The sequence below is a fragment of the Mus caroli genome, unplaced genomic scaffold, assembly GCF_978045245.1.
Source record: "Mus caroli unplaced genomic scaffold, Mus_caroli_1 scaffold_9, whole genome shotgun sequence".
NCBI lineage: Eukaryota > Metazoa > Chordata > Mammalia > Rodentia > Muridae > Mus > Mus caroli.
Window position 1 is genome coordinate 34,949,638 of NW_028227264.1, and position 19,989 is coordinate 34,969,626.

At 37.5% G+C, this 19,989-nt stretch overlaps 1 protein-coding gene across 5 annotated transcripts in view; it reads left to right on the forward strand.

Moving 5' to 3' along the window:
• Hs3st5 (heparan sulfate-glucosamine 3-sulfotransferase 5) overlaps positions 1–19,989 on the forward strand; it is a 294,266-nt gene that overhangs the window by 165,944 nt on the left and 108,333 nt on the right. For 3 of the 5 annotated variants that reach the window (XR_015048396.1, XM_029482550.2, XM_021174949.2), the window contains one exon: positions 7,785–7,889. The exons of 1 other annotated variant lie outside the window; for it this stretch is intronic. The gene's annotated coding sequence lies outside the window, so the exon portion shown is untranslated. The remainder of the gene's footprint in view (positions 1–7,784; positions 7,890–19,989) is intronic. One more of the 5 variants, XM_085842777.1, reaches the window with a different exon arrangement.

Sequence of the window (19,989 nt, forward strand, 5' to 3'; positions counted from 1 at the left end):
TCTGTGTGCTCCTGAAAAAATATTCTGTGTTTCAAAACAGGAAAAAACTGCTTAAGAAACAAACACCAAAGACTAAAATCACACACACACACAAAATGAATCTCCTCTATATAGAGCAGTCCATCCATGCAGCACCAATCTAGAAAGCTAAGCGCAATTGTGTTAAGTAATTTATGTGTAGATAAAAAGCTTATTTTAAGTTACTTTATGCTGTGGAGGATAACACACCATAAACTCACTGCACTTTTATTTGTGACTTAAGGAAAGCACTTCTTAGGTGATTTTTAAAGTAAGGGTTTTACTAACTTCCTTCAAGTATTGCCCACCCATACCCACCCCCATGTTTCACACAGCCACAACCAGGGGGCTTGGTCCACCCCCAACCCCCAGCCAAGGCATCTGTGAAACATGGAAGCTATTAGGCTATGATGTTACTTTGGGCCTGCTTACTAATGTCTTCTGTATTTCAGAGGTGGTCTGCAGAGGTCAGCTAATTGCAATCCCAATCTGACTGCTTATTTGAACTTTGGATACTAAGGGCCCTGAACTGATCCCCTGAATTTGTCATGGTCATAATTTAGTTATCCACAGCTGCCTCATTAGATTTGAGACCCTTTCAAAAGAATATTGATTACTATAGCTCCTCATCATCTGGTAACAGTGTGCATACAACTATCTATTCTCCGGTTTCATTTCCTTGATGTAGTAATTGGTGCACATTTTTAATTTTCTCCTTTTCTAGTCACAGGACTCATGAAACATTCTTAGACTATAATGACTTGACAATTTAAAGAAGACCTTCAGCAACTTCAAGTGTTAGACTTTCATTTCCATAATTTTTCCTGGTCCTTTTAATCTGCCATGTGGTCTCCACTGTATATGTTAAACTCAAACCCAAGCATGGTATTCTGTGGTAACACCCCTCATGCTCAGATCATCCCACTTGAGCTTTTCTCTGAAGAAGGGCATAGCTATGAGAATGCTCATGGACTAAAATGGGAAATGTATTGCTAGCTGAATGAAACATACAAATGGGAATGTTAGTATGTGAAAACCAAAGTAATCTACTTCCTAATGTGGTTACATTTAGCAGTCTGTACTATCACCAAAAAGGGAAAAATATAAAAATGCATCTCATTCATAAAATACTCCCTATAATGGTTTATTTTTCCTCATAAAAAAGTTTTTGAAATACCCAAGAAGTGTTCCAAACAATACAGGAAAGGTCAAAATCATCTCCATCATGGAGCTTTGGGTCTGATGGAGAAGTGTCCTTGAAAAGAAGCAATCATGTCATGGTATTACAGGGACTCCGGTGGGTAAGAATTGAATGGTGAAGATCTACAGAAGAGACACTAGGCAAAATAATGGACAGAGAAATTTTCCCGAAAGCAGGTGACATTCAGCTGTCAACAAACAAGTGAAAAGCCATCTGAATATCAGCTGACTGATCTGGGTGGAGAAAGAGCCTGGCACAGTCAAGAAGTGAGATATAACAAGGCATATGGATGAGCAAGGACAGGTGACATGCAGACAGATGCAGCTAAGAGGTAGTCAGGACATCCATTCTATAGATACACCAAAGGACGACACAGGAAGGACATTTGGAGTGATAGAGCCTGTAAGTGCTGGCTTGGGGTACCTGTGAGTTTCCTTTTGAGGCTTCTAGTAGGAATAAATTGTGTCTCCAATAGAGGACAATGTATAGTTTAATAGATACTGTATTAAAGAGGTAGCTGAAATTCCTGATTCCCTGAATGTTTTACTAAAAGCATCTTTGACTTATTTTTTCTACTCATTTATAATTCATTCATTCATATCATGTCTATGGCTCTCTTTCTCAACAAATATCGGAATTTTGTGTTTAAAAATTATTTTTCTGGTGAGGTGACTTTGCCATTCTTGTTACTCACCTCTAATTGCTCTATACTTTTTCAAACATAAGTTGACATAATTGAAAATGCCATAGCTTGCCCTAAAGTACATCATAAAAAACAAAATGGGCTATAGAACCACATTAAAAGAATCACCTCTATGGTGCTTTAATTCCCCAGGCTTGTCAAAAGTTGTTCAAACATTGCTTGCTGTCTTTGAATATAAAATGTAGGCAGACATGTACTAATATATCAAAAAATGACACTTTGTCAAAGAGAGCTTTCATGGGAGAATGTTCTGAATGTAATGTTTTCTTTTAAAAAGAATCCAACCTGTTTAACATTCCAAAGCAAACACGAAAGAACACAAAATGCCTGATCTCACTGTCGGTCACCACAGTCAGCTTTAACAGCACATTACTAGCTTTTGTTAGACTCTAAAACCCTGTCTCCTCAAAAAAATTACCAGTTTTATTTCATGATAACCCTAATTTGATGCAAAATAAAACTAGCCCTGACTCTCTTCCAAATAGATTCTCTACAGACTTGCTAACACTTCCAATAGCATGTCAATGATACACCTGGCTATTATCTATCCTATCCGTGGGCTCTGTATAACATTATAGGAAGGGACCACTCCTCTATCTGTTAGGAACATTTGTTATAGCCAACAGCAATGTCTCTCCAAGAAGTACAGAATTAAAATCTTGACATGTGCTCTCCAGAAGTGTCTCATCCCAATTATCTAAAAAATCTTATAGCCTCTGGTAAGATGGTAGCCAGGAAAGAGTGGGAGGATGGATTGTAAAGACCTTAACAAAATTAATAAGGCAGGTACGCCTTCATGTCAGTCTCTTGTCCTCAGTGGTTCCCTGTTGCAGTTCCTTTGCTATAGTTCCAATGCTCTGGATCTTGAAAGGATGTCCAGAGTTAAGATAAGGGTTAATATTTGAAATGTTAAGCTGAAAATCAATAGCTTACCATCTTTGACCTCAAAAGAATAAGCTCTTCTCTACTTAGGAGGGTAATTTCTACCTGCCATCCACATTCTGTGCAAAGAATGGGCCTAGGTAGGAAGCAGAGGGAACAAAGGGAAGCAGCAGAAATGGATGTTATCTGAGGTCTTTGAGATTCAGTAGAGTTCAAAACACCCTGCAATGTCACAGAACGGTCCAAGTGACAAAGAGAAAGATTCTAGCCATTTGACTGCTGCCTGCTCTCAATTAATATCTCCAAAGGAATGTATTGTGCAAAGGCTTTAACTACTTCCAGAGAATGATGAGAACAAATGCTCCTCCCACAACTATAAAGATTCAGGTTTTAGTAAAATATTAGAAAAGCCTGTTGAATCTGGAGGGCAAGGCATATGTGTTATGTTTCAGTTGCTGTGATAAACATTAATGTGATCAAAAGCAACTCAGAGAAGAAAACTTTTATTTTGGCTTACTGTTCCTTGGGAATAAGAGTCCATCATGGCAGGGAGGGAAAGCCTGGCAGCAAGCAGCAGGCATGGAATCAGGCCCAGGAAGCTCAGAGATCACATCTTCAACTGCAAACCCAAAGCAGAGAGAGCAAACTAGATGTGGAATGTAACCATAATTAAACCCTCAAAGCCAGGTGCATGTAATGTACTTCCTGCACCAAGGCTGAACTTCACAAAGCTTCCACATCATCCCCCAGACAGCACCACTAAGGGCAAACAAAGGGTTCCCATATGTGAGCCTATGGGGGGATATTTCTCCTTCAAACCACCACAGTTCAATCCCTGTATCAGAATTCTTAAGAGAATGTAGAGCTTTTAAAGTACTGAAACTCTTAAATGAGTTTGTTTTATATGATGTTATTAACATAAGATCTTAGGAACAAGGAAAGGTTGCAGCTTTAAGTAATGTGTTTTGGGGTGGAATTTGAAAAGGAGTAGATGTATGATGGCTAATATGGATGGTTGTCAACTTGAACTACCCAGAAGAAAGAATCTCAAGGAGCTGAAGGGGTCTGCAACCCTATAAGAGGAACAACAATATGAACTAACCAGTACCACCAGAGCTCATGTCTCTAGCTGCATATCTAGCAGAAGACGGCCTAGTCATCCATCATTGGGAGAAGTAAAAATTATATGCCCCAGAACAGAGGAATGCCAGGGCCAGGAAGCCAGAATGGGTAGGTTGGGGAGCAGGGTGCAAGGAGTGTATAGGGGACTTTCAGGATAGCATTTAAAATGTAGATGAACAAAATATCTAATAAAAATTGTTTTTGAAAAAAAAAAAGGAATCTCAATTGAGATTACTCTATGGACATGTCTGTGTGTCATCTTATTGATTACTGAATGATGTGGGAATTCCCAGCCCACAGAGTCCAAGAAGCTATAAGAAAAGAAACTAAATGTGGACCTGGAAGCAAGGCAGTAGGCAACATTCCACAACAGTCTCTTCTTCAGTCCCTGCATCCAGGTTCAGTTGATTCCCTGTTTTGACTTCCCTCATTGATAGACTGGAACCTGTGAGCTGAAATAAACTCATTCCTCTTCAACTTGTTTTTGATCATGTACTATAATGGCAACAGAAATTGAACTAAAACAAGAGAATATTAAGATTATTATAGTACCAAATCTTAGTTGTTAATGCTCAAAACCAATGTGCTAACTATAGTCTTCTTTATAGCGAGGGAGAAGCATTTTGCAGAGGAGGAGGCTACGGACATGGAAGAGGTGGTGATGTTAATTCTTAGCATCCTACCATTCAGAGTGCTCACACAGCCCTCTGAAGTAGAGCCTGGGGATCTCTGGAGTGAGATTTTGACTCCTACCTCTACACCTTACTGACTTTTAGAGGTAAAAGGAATGCCACAGTGTCTCCAAGCTTTGACCCACTCATCTAGAAAGTAGTACTAATATGACCTCATTAAGTATTTATTTAACTCAGTACCCTGGTCATATTCAGAACCTAAGAAACAGTACCAAAAGCTATACACATCCAGGTGCACAGGGCATATAATTTTTACTTCACAGATTTTTATTCTCAAGACAGTACAGACTGTGGTTGAGTGCAGCAGGAAACCCCTTCCAGCTGGCTACTGGAGTGGTTTAGATGATCCTCAGAGTTTATTGACCAGGAAACTTGCTCTAGCTCATGGCTTACATACTCCTACTTCCCAAGTATGTAGATCATACTGTTTCTTTACATAACTTAAAGTCAAAATTTGTTCAAGCTCACACTAGACAAAATCCCAGTGTGGATAAGAGAAAGTGAACACAAAGTCACAGCTCTGGCCAAGTAGCTATTTGCAATTGATTAATTCTAGGGACATTGAATCAGTTTTCTCCAATGGAGTGACACTGGGTATATTGACTACACTCCCGGGAAGGCCCTTCCAAAAAGAACCAATTTTCTGGAAAATATTTTCTGGTTATACTGTTGTTATGAATTATTTGCTAAGGCCAGCAAGTCCTCCTCAATGTATTAAGACAAAATTAATTTCTGAAGCTGACAGACATTGTAGTCAACATAGTTTTCTTCTTAGCCATAGGCTGCCTACAGTGTTATAGTATATGTTCTAAATGGTGCATCAAGGGCATGTCAGCATTTGACTCAATTATACAATGGCTGTGCAGAAGACCCCAAGTCACACCTAATGTAAACCGTGAGTGAACAGATGAAATCAACAAAGTCTAAGTTGCTTCTGAACCACTTGCTATTACATTTTACTGTCCTTCTTTCAATGTTCTTATCAACTAGTTTCAAAATGGCTGACACAGTAGCAACAAAATTTAGCCAATTGTGTCATTTGGCTAAAGTTTAATATCTTTGGATATCTAAGACACCCTTTCAGCTAAATACAAGAAAGAAACAAGTAATCATTAAAAGCAGAATCAATGATTTGAGGTTTATTGTTCAGAAGTCACTGGCACCACATGTCTGATGAGATTTTCCTCTCCAGAGTGAATGGCTTAAGGTATCTCTTCAGTGTGACATCCAGTAAATGATAGTCTTTGCAGGGTCATGGTGGCCAAAATATATGTTAAATCTGAATGAAGATATATGTTTACTAAAGACATTGATGACAACATTCATTTTCTACTTGCTAAAGTGCTTACAACTGAAATTTTATTTTAGTCCCATTATTGTTAAGAAAAATTGCAGTAATAAACCATTTAATACTACAAAAAGAAAATGGATGCATTTTTCTAAAAGTGCGAGTGTGCATATACACATTTACAAAAAGAGTTCTGAATAAAAAAATCAAAATAATTTCTGATTTAAAATTTTAAAGAAAATTTGATTACAATTGAAAAATAATGAGGAATAGCACACACACACACACCACTTCATTTAATAAAATGTAGGCATACATAGCTCTAAGGTTATATCTGAGAGGCTATATAAGTATATCTGTATGTAGTTTTCTCTACTCTAATAGTTCTTAACAATGCAATTTAGCAACCATCTAGCATAAACTAACAATAAATGCTATAGTGCAGAACATAATGATTTGAATTTCAGAATAGAGAAGGAATTTTGAGTAGAGGTGGAAAGATTATTATTTTGAGGCTAGTCAGCCTGGGCTGCATAGCAAGATCTAGCTTAGAAGCATCAAAGACAGGTTGTGAATTAAGTAAATATATTTATTTAATTTATGAAATACACTTGAAAGGACTTTCTTTTATCTAATATGTGTGTCATGTGTACATGTGAGTGCAGGCACACATGTGCTATGATATGCCTATGGAAGCAAGGGAACAACCTGCCATGATTGTCCTCACCTTCCTCCTTGTTTGAGACAGAATCACTTTGGGAAGCATTGCTGTGTACTCAGGGCTGACTGACCTGTGGGTTTCTGGAGATGCTCTTGTCTCTGCCTCCCATGCAACTGTGTGAGGGTATGTGCACTGCAGGGATCAAACCCAGGTCCTCATGTCTGCACAGCAAATGCTTTCATCTCAGCCATCTTCCCAGTGCAGGGCTGGCCTTTCAAAGCCACACTTTTTGTTATCTGTTACATTCTCTGCTGCCCAGTAGAAATCCACTCACAGATTCTACTGCAGAATTATTCTCCCCTCTGCTATCTGGTGCTTTTCTATATTCTAGAATTAAACAGACCTTGAACACCAAAGAGCGTAGGGCACCCACTAGTTGAGAGAAGGTGATTTTACAGTAAATTAACTTGTTTTCTTACTTGAACTGAATACCTGCAATCACTGATTGTCACATTTATCCTTTGTTGTAAAACTGAACTAATTGAAGAAGCTGCCCTCCAGGGACCAGCTCACAGTGCAATGAATGTTGAGAGCCCTCTTCAGTTGAGCATTTTAATTATTTGTAATTATAATTATTTCTGTTTATCTGAGATCTTTGAGAAATAATTCTAGCATATTAAACAAAATAAGGAGCTAAGTAGCTGGAGTTTTGTTTTGTTACTTACTGAAGTCTACAGGTCTGGGAGCATGCCAACTTCTCACAAGCTCTAAGACTAGTTTCCTGACTGTTGGGTAGGCAGAGTGGACATATGACCTGCCCCAAAGTAACTGAGTTCACTCTTTCTTCATTGATTTCCTTATAATTCCAGGCTACATTGGGACTGTGTGGCAGAGGGTTGACAAGAACTCAAGTAGAAGTTCTGCTTAAGAACATTATTTGGAGTGCATGTGGGAGTCTCCCATGTTTAACCCACCTCCCAGTCAAGGAGAATGAGTAATTGTTTATTGTATTCTAGGGTTAAACTGAACATTAGGATTTATGGCTCTTATCAATAAATTGTTTTTTAAAAAGAACTAGAATAACCATGGTGAAAATACTGTCTACCATCAAGATTATATCTCTTTCCACAAATGTGTGTGTGTGTGTGTGTGTGTGTTTAAGCACAGCTACTAAGGAAAAGGATTTAAAAAATCTAACTGTAGTAATCATTTTCCAGGTGCTCACAAGGAGGAACAGGACAACTAGGAGGTGAGGAGAGGCCATGAGACAACCACTAGCCAGATAATCCTCTCAGAAGTAACTGAGGCGTGTCTGAATGTAGGTATGTGTATGGAGGACCTCCCTCTAACCTTCTTAACTTCCAACCACATATAATCAGAGTATAGAAAGCCTTTGTCTTTGATGTCTATACTATGTAAAATACATTCCCAAATAACTCTTTGCTTTTCTTAGTTCTCCTATGATAAGGAAGGTGAGCAGATTAAAAGCAGATGCATTTGAAGTAGATATGTTTGATCACACACTCAGCCAATTTCTAGTTGGTGGATCATATTAAGGCTATATGTTAAAACATTTTATTCTTTAACTTTCTCATCTCCAAGAGTGGGAATAATAAGAGTGTTGGTATGCTTTCATCCCTGTGACAGATACTGGCAATAAACAACTTTAAAAAGAAATTTGATTTTTGGCTCCCAGTATCAGTGATTATGGACCATGGTCAGTTGACTCCATGTTTCCGAGTTTCCGGAGATGATTATGGCAGAAGCACTGGGTGAGGAAACATTTAGCAGCTCTTGGAAGGCAGAAAACAAAGCATGGGAGGATGGGTCCAGGACAAGATGAATTCTTTAAAGATATGTTTCCACTGCCGACTTTCTCCAGCCTATATCTACCTTCTACTTTCCAACATGTTCCAACAATTAGATCATGACATTAACCCACTGAAGGATTTAGTCATGGTTGAATGAAAACTTACATAATCTATTCACTTCAAAGTGGTGAGGTCTACCCACTGAAAGCAAGCCTCCACATGTAAGTCTTGAGGGGAGACATTCTATTAAGAACAAGAGACAAATGCTACTCATATTGTTAGATTGCTCCTAAGACTAAGTAAGGTATTAGGGGGAAGATATCTTACAAAATAGTTGTAAGATAAACATAAATACTGATACAGTTAAGAAGTCTACACATAGTTCAAACTCATGGGAGCAATGGTCAAGATATAAGCACAATAAAAGAAAACAAAGAACAAAGATACAGAAACAGCATGCTGTGTAGAAATTCTGAGAGCAGAAATAGTAATGAGCCAGTACCAGTGTTGATCCAATGTTGTGCAGTTATGAGTGCTTTAATGTCAGACACACACAATAGTTAGTGGAGTTTTGTTTGTTTGATAATTCACCTTTTAAAATGTCATAATCAATAAACTAAGAACTGCCCAAAGTATCATTGGTCTGCTATGGCAAGAATTACAACAGCAGAGAAGACACAAAAAGTAGACTTTTATTATAGTTCGAAAAATCCAAGTATACTCCAGTGATGTTCAAATGGGAAGTTAGCAGCCCTGACTGATCTCTGGCTTGCTATTTCTATTTTATTTTGTATAAAAAAAAATCTTTTATAAAGCAGGTGGCATGCTCATAAGTGTGTGACCTTCCCATGACAAATCATGGAAAACCAGAGCTTCCTTTGAGTTCCACTAAAAGCTCATAAGATAAGGCCATCAAAATTACAATGCTAACAATACTATAATAAAGATGAGGTCTTTTAAGGGGAGTGAACTCCCTGTATTCTGGCTCACTAAATCCTTCCAGTTTCTGAGCTCCTTGTAGAACAGGAAGAACTTAACTGCAACTTCAAGGATGCTTAACCACAGACTTGGGTTTTTTAGTGTCATGAGAAACGTCTGTAGTTGTTTTCATTCCTTTGCATCTAACTCATTGTTTAACCAATCTAAATCACTGGGTTAAAAATTTGAACTCAAGACTATTGCACGCTCATTTAAGGAATGGTTGATTGGCAAACTATCCATTTGGACCCAAACTACAAGCAGTACAACCTGTAAATACATAGTTTTTAGCATTACATATGTACTACCCAGCATGCCTGAACACCCCAAGATCTTCTACTGGGTTAGTCTGGATTTTGACCTTATAGATGCTGTCGGGAATAAAATATATTTATTGAATTTTTTAGATATAAGCTTCAGCTATTCTACTACCAAAAATATCTCAATCTCAGAAAACTCTGAGGTTCTTTCTGTTTCTTAGCACTTAATTGCATTCCTACTGAATTAAGATAATAGCACATTAAACTCAGGATACAGCATAAAGATTTTATTTAGATTTAAGAGAGTTGCCATTGTTTCTTTGTACTCTATTGTTTATCTATTGTTTCAGATGCCAGCTACTACATTGTTTTACAAAGTCATATTTTAGTCTGCATGAGAACAGGTAACCTCAAAGATACCTTCACCAGTATCTTAGAAATCAAAGAGAAGCGAGGAAAGCAGCTTTATGTGTCCACTGCAAAAGCCTGCCCAGAGGAACCTCTGCTTCTGAGATCTACTGCTGAGAGGGAGACTAGGATCAATTGCTCAGTTCCATCTGTCCAACTCTGACTGTCAAGTATTTCTGAAAATACAAGCTTATGATGGCAGCAATTTATTTGAAGTCTCTAATAGCCTCCTTTGGAGGTGGCATTGATCATTATTGTTACTTATTAAGCATCTTGAAGAAAGAATGGGACACAGGGATAATGATTACAGGAAGATGACAGCAAGTGACTAATCCGGGGCATATTTTGATATAGTCCCTGGTTACAAAGGTGTTTTGTAAACTGTAGCTATACAAATACTGTGTTACCCCCCCCCTTTAAAAAAATAAGGTGTTTACAATGCCAGTTTATGGTACAATTTCAAAGTAGTAAAGCACAATGGAGAAAGGTTTCTGACCCTTACTTAAAGTTTTCCTAAGCATATGGTCTTCAACACACAGTAAGACAGAATTGTCTGAAAATAGGCATTGTATTTGCTACTCATAGGATTCCTGTTCTGTGCTTGTTTTTGTGGGGTTTCTATTGCTGTGGTAAAACACCATGACCAAAATCAACTTGCCCGGGGTGGGGGTGTCATTGGGAGATGGGCATTATTTCATCTTACAACTCTCAAGTCACATTCCTTGCTGAGGGATATCAGGGTAGGAACTCAAGAACCTGGAAGAAATAACTGAAGCAGAGGCTATGGAGGAGTGCTGCGAACTGGCTTGCATCTTATGAGTTACTGGGCTTGCTTTCTTATAAAAGCTAAGAGCACTTACCACCCACAGTGAGATATCCCTTTACACCACAGGCTTATAAGAAAAACTGGTGAGGGGACTCATTTTCTCAACTGAGGTTCCTTCTTCAAAAATGACTTTAGCTATGTCAAGCTGACATAAAACTAGCAAGCACAATGCTGGACACTTTTATTTTTTGATTCCTGGGCTGTGTGTGTGTGTGTGTGTGTGTGTGTGTATGTGTGTGTGTGTGTTCAATCAGTGCATGGAGATAGTTCACCATCTTCAACACCCAGGTAAATTTTGGCTTATGTAGTTTAATAAATAATAAGATAATAAATACTAAAGGCAATAAATACTAAAGCCAACACAACCTATCTAACTCCAATACCCTTGCTCTTTAATTTTAGGTAAGTTGGGTAGTAATGAGTGAAAAAAAGACACAACCAAAACAAAAATAGTAATTAATAATAGCTACCATTTATTAATGTGCCAGGTACTGGGTTAGATTCACACAGAGATTTAAATCTGTCATCCCAATAAAATCTCAAAGGGCTCCATTCATCCAAACTTTTCCAGATGAATTAGTCCATATGAATTATATTTGCCTTAAGGAATATTAAGGTTCAAGGACATTGAATTGTGAATATAAGAAAATATACCTCCTAGAGAACAGCTCTAATGGTCAGTCAGCTCTTGCTAATCTATACCAGTTATTCTTTCTATTATAGAATATTTTAATCTAAAGTCCTCAGACAATGTCATTCTTGCCTTTTTCACTTAATCTTTTCCTTCAATGATTTCAGCTCTATTGCTTCACTGATTTCAGTTTTATTTAGAAGTGAATGAGTTTTATGGTAGTAGGAAATTATTATAAAGTTACTTTTATTTAATTACTGTATACTAGTTTTGTTGATTTTATTGCTGCCCATATTTGCCTCAAAGTTAGATTTGAAGGTTACATATCCATGGGCTTAACTTGTGCTTCATCATGTAGAGTTTCACAAAGAATCAAAACCCTAAAATCAAGTTTGTTAAACTCAACAAAACTGTTTCTCCAGTATAAACTGTTGTCCTGAAATATCTGAAGTTACAGTGTGACATAACTCAATGGCTCCCATCTTGATCAAACAAGAAGCCTACAGCAGTCTTTTGTAGTCATGCATTACACAAGTGTCTAATGGGTGCTGCTGTTTCCTAACTCCATGGTCATTGGCACATAAGGAGAACTCAAAAAATCCTGTCATCAAAGATCTGTGCAAATTAATTAGTGAGCAATAACATGACACAAAATTTTATATTAGTATAATAGAGAAAGAAATTAAAGTTTAATACCAAGAAAGAATACAAACTGAGTGTTCCAAGGCTTTGGATTGACAAGGTTTACAAATCGTTGCGTACATCTGAAAAGAGCTTGAAGACACATGTCAGGTAGGTTCTTTTAGATGTTGGAAGACAACAAAAACCTTGTCCTAAAGTTTTGTACAGGGAAACTCCAGAAAGCACATCTGGAAAGGGAGAGGTATTCAGACATCCATAGCCTTTATCTCCCTAAAGACTCTGGGTTTAGCCCCCATGTGGCAGTTATTGAAAATTTTTGAGCAAAGGAGTGGTGTAATTAAAGTAATGCTTTTAAAAAGATTAATTTGACAGGATGAGGCAGGATGGATTGGTGGAAAGAGACCAGAACAACAAAGCTGCTGCAATAATTCAGGTCTAAGGTGATGAGGTTCTGGACAGAAGTGGCAATAGGAAAAGAACGAAAGAAATAAATAGTCAGGATGGCACAAAGAAAGACCAGCAACCCTGTGACTACCTAGGAAGTACATTTTGCTTGGGGACTTGTATTATTTACAACCTATGTATAATTACTGAAACATTATATATATAGTAGTCATAATAGGAAGTTCCACCTTGGAAGATACCTTTATTCAATGCATCATTTATTTTGACAAAATATTCAGTTAAATTCCTGTATTTTAAGAGAAAATTAATACTCAAAAAAAGCAGGTTGATATGAGAAGTTAACCTTTATTCTAGCTCAATATTCTTTAATAACTACAGTTGCAGGATGCCAGGAATTAGATGAACAAAGAAAACTAATCTAAATAGTGATGTTTTGTTTATATCCAAATTCCTGATTTATAATTTAGCTGTTATATTTTCTTACAATTAAGTTTTTAAAATTATGAATTAAAAGTAGAGTAACCTATCTGTATAGATACATTGATATGGTATGCTACCCAAGATGAGGGTTTCACCATTCCTTTTCCAGGTTAATTCAGTTGGTTTCACAATGGCTGAGGGTAAGAGTTATTTTACTTGTATAGATGAGAACCAAGAACCATAGGACAGGTAAATCAATGACTTAGTTGAGGTCGTCAGGATTCATGCATCTAGCTCTTTTTCCAAGCCTTCTAGATCACTGGATAAAATAGAGTAGAAACCTAAGATGATTAACTCTAGATTTTTGTGTTCAGGAGAAAGGTTGTCAGGTCAATGGAATATGCACTCACTGATAAGTGGATATTAACCCAGAAACTTAAACTACCCAAGAGACAATTTGCAAAACACATGAAACTCAAGAAGAAGGAAGACCAAAGTGTGGATATTTCATTCCTTCTTAGAAAGGGGAACAAAATACCCATGGAGGGAGTCACAGAGACAAAGTTTGAAGTTGAGACAGAAGGAAGGACCATCCTGAGACTGCCCCACCTGGGAATCTATCCCATATACAACCACCAAACCCGGACACTATTGCATATGCTCCCAAGATTTAGCTGACCGAACCCTGCTTTAGCTGTCTCTTGTGAGGCTATGCCAGTGCCTGGCAAATACAGAAGTTGATGCTTACAGTCATCTAGTCGATGGAACACTGGGCCCCTAATAAAGGAGCTAGAGAAAGTAACCAAGGAGCTAAAGGGGTCTGCAACACTCTCGGAGGATCAACAATATGAACTAATCAGTATCCCCCAGAGCTTGTATCTCTAGTTGCATATGTAGCAGAGGATGGCCTTGTTGGCCGTCAATGGGAGGAGAGGCCCTTGGTCTTGAGATGATCATATGCCCCAGTACAGAGGAATGCCAGGGCCAGGAAGCGGATTGGCTGGGTTGGGGAGTAGCATGGGGGGAGGGTATAGGGGACTTTCAGGATAGCATTTGAAATGTAAATGAAGAAAATAGCTAATAATAATAAAAAAGGAACTTTCCTTTGAAACTACACACAGGCAGAAAGCCAGTGTCACTTAGGTACTGTTTTAAATGCATCAGGTAAAACAAATTGTAGCTCCTAGTATTAATTCATTCCTCACTTAACATTGTTAAAATATTTATGATTATAATAAAAATACTAACATATTGTTATCCATTTTCCCCAACTTTGATATAAAAGCACTTGTCTAAAGGAGGAATGTTGTCAAAGTTTGATGGTAATTTATATCGTCAGTCCATTAAATTGATTTTATGGCAGCCAACACAACTATTGTCCATTTATAAGAAACCCGAGGACCACTCTAGGTCTCCACAAAGGCTGTTTCATACCTGCCCTTTCGTGCAGCTGACCTTGAGGGGAGTTGAGTTTGGAAATTTATGGCAAACACCATCTAGGAAGACCCATTTGCAAGATTTGCTGTCATTTAGTGCTAAATGATCAGTGCTGAGTCCTGAGACAATCTCAAGCTCCTGACAGAGCAATCCCATAAAAAATATTGCCCACCCACCCAGGTGTCTTTTCCAATTATCTGGAGTAGAAATTAATACTTTTAAAAGCTGCTAGTTTTTGAAAGGTTATTACAATTTATTCCAGCAGTTTCTTTTGCACATTATGATGAATTAGTTTATTACACCATTATTTTCCATGTCAGCTTTTTAGAAGATTGAACATAATGTAGAAACATTAGTGTGAATGGCAAACATACTATTTTATAGCTGAGTCATATATTTCTTTGAGAATAATGTGCTCAGTTTTTAATAACGGGTAATTTTATGTTTATGCTCCCTAATGCGGTTGTCAGGTGTTATTTATTTCTGTTTGGTAAGAACTAAAGAAGTTTCTTTTAAAATGTTAATGGTGGTTTAGACAGGTTTTAGAGTCATAGTAAGAATATATTACTTAAAAGTAAAAAAATATGAATTGGAAGTGTTTTTCCCTAAAAGCTAATATGTTTTAAGGCTTCTTGACAGCAGTTTAATATATAACTGCTTCCACGGAAAAGAATACTCTGATCTTAATGTTTGCCCTAAATGTAGTGGGGGAGGAAAAAATTTAAGCTATTTTCTAAACCTTAATAAATTTCAAGTCTTTTTCAAAAACTAAATGCCTTTATCATAAATGATTTGTTACTTCATATAATCATTTAGAAATATACAATATACAAATACCTTGTAAACTGATGCAATAAAGTGTTGATAGGGATTTCTTCTTATTAGACATTCATCCACATAGTGTATCTACTAAGATAACAAGAATATGTAATTTCCCATTTAATCAAATATTAAAAACATTGTACTTTCACATGATAAGGTTGATCAGACATATTCCAAATAGTATCTAGTAAATGGTATCCATTTATAGATAGATAGATAGATAGATAGATTATAGATATATTCAAAGGAAATAATAATTTATTGATAATGTGGAAAGATGGAAGAATGAAATCCACTTTGAATATATTTAGCCTTTGAGATTTCATACAACTATAGCATGCATTTTGATCATATTCATTTCCTACTTCAGCCCCCACTCCTCCCATATATATTTTAAATAATATTGTGGGGCAGACATTTTACAACAATTGAGACATTCAAAACAACATTGTAAAAATTCTCCCTTTTTATTTTTATTTATTTATTTATTTTATTATTTTTTTTTTTTTTTTGGTTTTTCAAGACAGGGTTTCTCTGTGTAGCCCTGGCTGTCCTGGCACTCACTTTGTAGACAAGGCTGGCCTCGAACTCAGAAATCCGCCTGCCTCTGCCTCCCAAGTGCTGGGATTAAAGGCGTGCGCCACCACGCCCGGCTTTCCCTTTTTATTTCTGGTACAATTAATTTTATTCCTGCATTTTTTTTAAAAAGTCATACAATGTTAAAAAGATGGTAACCACATTTCAGCAGGTTTCACGCTGCTCCCTCCACCCTGGTAAGTGTTGCCAAAAAGTTTATTTTCACATCAAGCATATTTGTCTTTGGGGGCTAATATTTTTCATTTTGGAATATTTATTTTGATGATATGATTGGAGCAAATGTTAATTTTTGAAGTATTATGTATACACACATTTTACAATTTTTTTCCATCCTGTCAGAGTTTTATCTTGATAATGTTATTGCCAGTTTCCCTGGGCACTGGGGGCAGAGAAAACAGTCTAGCAGTTAGACTTTACTGGAATGCTCCTCAGAAGGAGCACACCTGTGCAAGCAGACCTAGAGCTAGAAGGGAAAGTCACATTCCCCCAATAACCATGTGTCTCTTCCAGCTATCACCCGAGTCCAGTCTCTGGAAAGGACATCAGAAATGAGATTAGGCTGTGTTTTGAAGTTTGTTTTCTGAAAACCATGAGTTTCTGTCTGCAAGCATAGTAGAGTATTATTAATAGTGTCTGAGATTGTCTCACTTACCAATAGAATGTGTTTCTCAAGTTGAGCCAGTCACTGGTTGGCCACTCCTTCAATCTCTGTTTTATTTTTATCCCTGTTCATCTTGTAGGCAGGACAAGTTTTGGGTTGAAGGTTTTGTGAGTGGACTGATTGGAGCAGACCCTGTCTTTGACTCTGTTGCCTGCCATTGGGTCTCCTTTCCCCAACTGGACTGCCTGGTCAGTCCTCAGTGGGAGAGGATGCACTTAGGCCTTCTGTGACTGGATGTCCCAGGGTCAGATGGTACCCAAGGGGGACTTCCATTTCTCTGAGGAGTAGGGGAAAGGACAGTAGAGAGAGGGATTTCTAAAAGACAAAAGTTTTACAGGATCTAAAGAGAAGCCAGAATAGGGGACAGGGAGTGATTTATAAGGGTGAGACTGGGAGAGAGGAGGAATGAGGGTGATTGGGATGTAAAGTGAATAAATTAATTTTTGAAAAATTAATCTGTTAATCAGCTAAACTGTCAACCAGGAGGAAAGATGTCATTTTGCTGAGTGTATGTCTGGCTTCTGCCAGAAAAGAGTAAAGGTTCTGTGTTCAAAATATATTATTAGACATATATGCTTAGAAGTAACATATAACTCAACAAATAAGTTTTATTCCTCCTTTATTTTAGTGTGGGGGTCCTCTTTGGGCCCCAAAACTTGAGTGTCTAATATTTTCTGTACGCTAGGCAAGATATAAGCACTCCATCACAAATAACACAGACACTAACCCAGAGAACATAAAACTGTGGAAACTCAGAAAATGGAGGGTAGCACCAAGCAAGTAGGGAAAATTCAGGAACCATGGGTCTGTAGGGAAGATGGACTTCACCTCAGGAAGGTGTTTTAGAAAAAGGAAAAGCTTGGCAAGTAGATACATAGGCATCCACAGATGAAGGAAGGGGAGATAACAGGCATAACATTATGCACTACATATGAGAAACAGCATTCAAGATGTGGACAACCTGGAAGCTGGAAGCTTACAAGACTAGAATAGGAAAAAATGAAAATCCACCAAGAATTGAGAGAAAGGAGACTGTGCCATCTGCACAGTTGGGAACATCAGAGTGAAACACACTGATCTGGATAACTAATGTGCTCCAATAAAGATAATACTAAGTAGCTATCAAAATAAATAATTAAGCTAAAATGCAAAAGAGAAGATGCTGAAAGGCAGTGACCTGTCTGTTAAGACTTGTGTTCTTAAATTGGGACTTTGTTATTAGGAAAATGAGCAGTCATCAAACAGCCTTATAATTGTTTTCTAATAATGTATAGTTGACAAGTAAAATCGTGAGTTTGTATTTTGTGTGTGTGTGTATACACCATAAGAGTTTGATACATGAATTACAATATGAAATTGATAAATCATGCTCCCTCTGAAAGTTTGAAATGTGTAATGCACTATCCTTAAAGATAATCTCCCCACAACTTCCCATGCCTACTCTTTAATTCTCATCCTTCCAGCTCCTGGAATCCATTATAATACCTGTTGAAAAGTCATTGGATGGCTTTACATTTAAGTGCTTTACTAAAATTTGTTGTAACAAAAGCCACTATTAGTCTTGGGACATAGCTAAGTTGTCAGTATGCTTGCTTAGCATGCACAAGGTTCTGTATTTAATCTCAGCATGGCTTAAACCAGGTGTACTTCACCTATCTTTAGTACCAGTTCTTGTGAGTTGGAAGTAGGAACATCAGCAATTCAAAGGCATCCTTTGCAACATAGTAAGTTTGGGGCTAATATGGGATGCATGCATTCTATCACCAATAACTAAAATATAAAGTCATTTTGGTGCAAGATAAGAAAAAAAATGGATGTAAAAATTTTTTTAAAAATCCTGGAATGGAGAGGACCCCAGAGCAGTAAACCAAGGAGAAGATAACAGAGAACTGAATTTGAGCCTTAGCAGTAGAAATAGGGAGACGATGATGAGAAAGGATTTGGCTATCTAGAGTCATCTCAAAGGTAAAACAGCAAGAGAAGTAAGGTAAGAGATAGGAGATGGGATATCTAAATGCTGAACACCTAGAAGAATTAAATAACTATGAATCCAAAAAAGAAATATTAGTTGAAGATATAGCTAATATAATTATTGCTGCAATATTGGAATAGGGGTATAGGATAAGTTTCTTAAGCAGAGCTCATAGTGAGAAGAGACAACCATACAATGAGAAAACCATATGGAGATGTAGGAGAAAGAAAAACCTCAGAGGATACTGAGTGATGTATTTTATAAAATGCAGTATGGTGTGGTAGGAGGGACTACTTTAACAGACCCATGCTGAGGCATCCCCCTGAGGTATCAGTCGTATGACAGACCTACTATAAAATGAAGCTTCTTTGGGACCTGAGAAGGAGGTCTGCAGAAGGGAGTAGAGGCAGAGAAAAAAGGGGGACAGAGAAGGACAAAAAAATGGGGGGGAGAAAGAAATAAGGAAACAAGTGGGGAGAGAGGAAGAAGAGAGGAAGAGAAAAAGAGACAGACAGGTCTACAGTCAGTCAAACAGACAGACAGACACCCCAACACCCAACATGTATGGCTCCTGTCTCCTGTCTGACAGTTGGTACATAAATTTTGGGCAGAGCCTAGAGGAAATGTTAACACAGAAGAGTCTCAGGGTGGTGGGAACATGATAAGAATGTTTGTCATGATGACCAATGGAGAAAGATATATTACAAGAAAGGCTCCAACAGCCAACAGTGTCAGATGCTACAACACTGGGAAATGAAGTTAACACTGAAAGCACAATGTCTGTTCTTAACAATGAGATCTGAGGAAGTTTTGATAAGAAGATACTAGCATTAACCAAGGTGGAGTGCAAATAAAAGAACGGAAAACTATGACTATGAGTCCATGAAATTTCCCAGCAAACATGATGACCCAGTAGAACATCCTATAAACATAGTATTAAAATAATTAAATGATTTTTGTATGTTAAAATACATATTTAAGCTTATCAAAAATAAAATAATATACTGGTTAGCATTTGTCAACTTCACACAGACTAGAGTCTCTTGGGTACAAGGGTCCTCAACTGAAGATCTAATTTCATCATATTGACCTGTAGGCAAGTGGGGCTGGGTAATTTTCTTGAATAATAGTTGATGTAGACCTGCACCCAGCCCACTGTTGGTGGTGTTACCTTTGGGCAGTTGGTCCTGAGTTGTACAAGAAAACAGACTCAGCAAGCCTTGGTGAGCAAACCAGTAAGCAGCATTCCTTTATGGTCCTGTTTCAGTTTCTGACTCCAGGTTCTTCCCTTGTCTTTCATCAAGGATGTATTGTGACATGGGAATCTAAGCCAAAAAAAATCTCTCCCTCATCCAAACTATTTTTGTTAGTGTTTTATCACAGCAGCAGAAATCAAACTAGAACTGCTATAAGCATTAATTTAGAACACAATAGATTTTTTTCACCAATAAACAATCATGTTCTGGTAATTTTTTTTAATATTGAGAAAATGCAGTAGTGAGGCAGAGCAAAGAAAAATTCCTAACTGGAGAGTTCCTGTGCTTGCATCTAT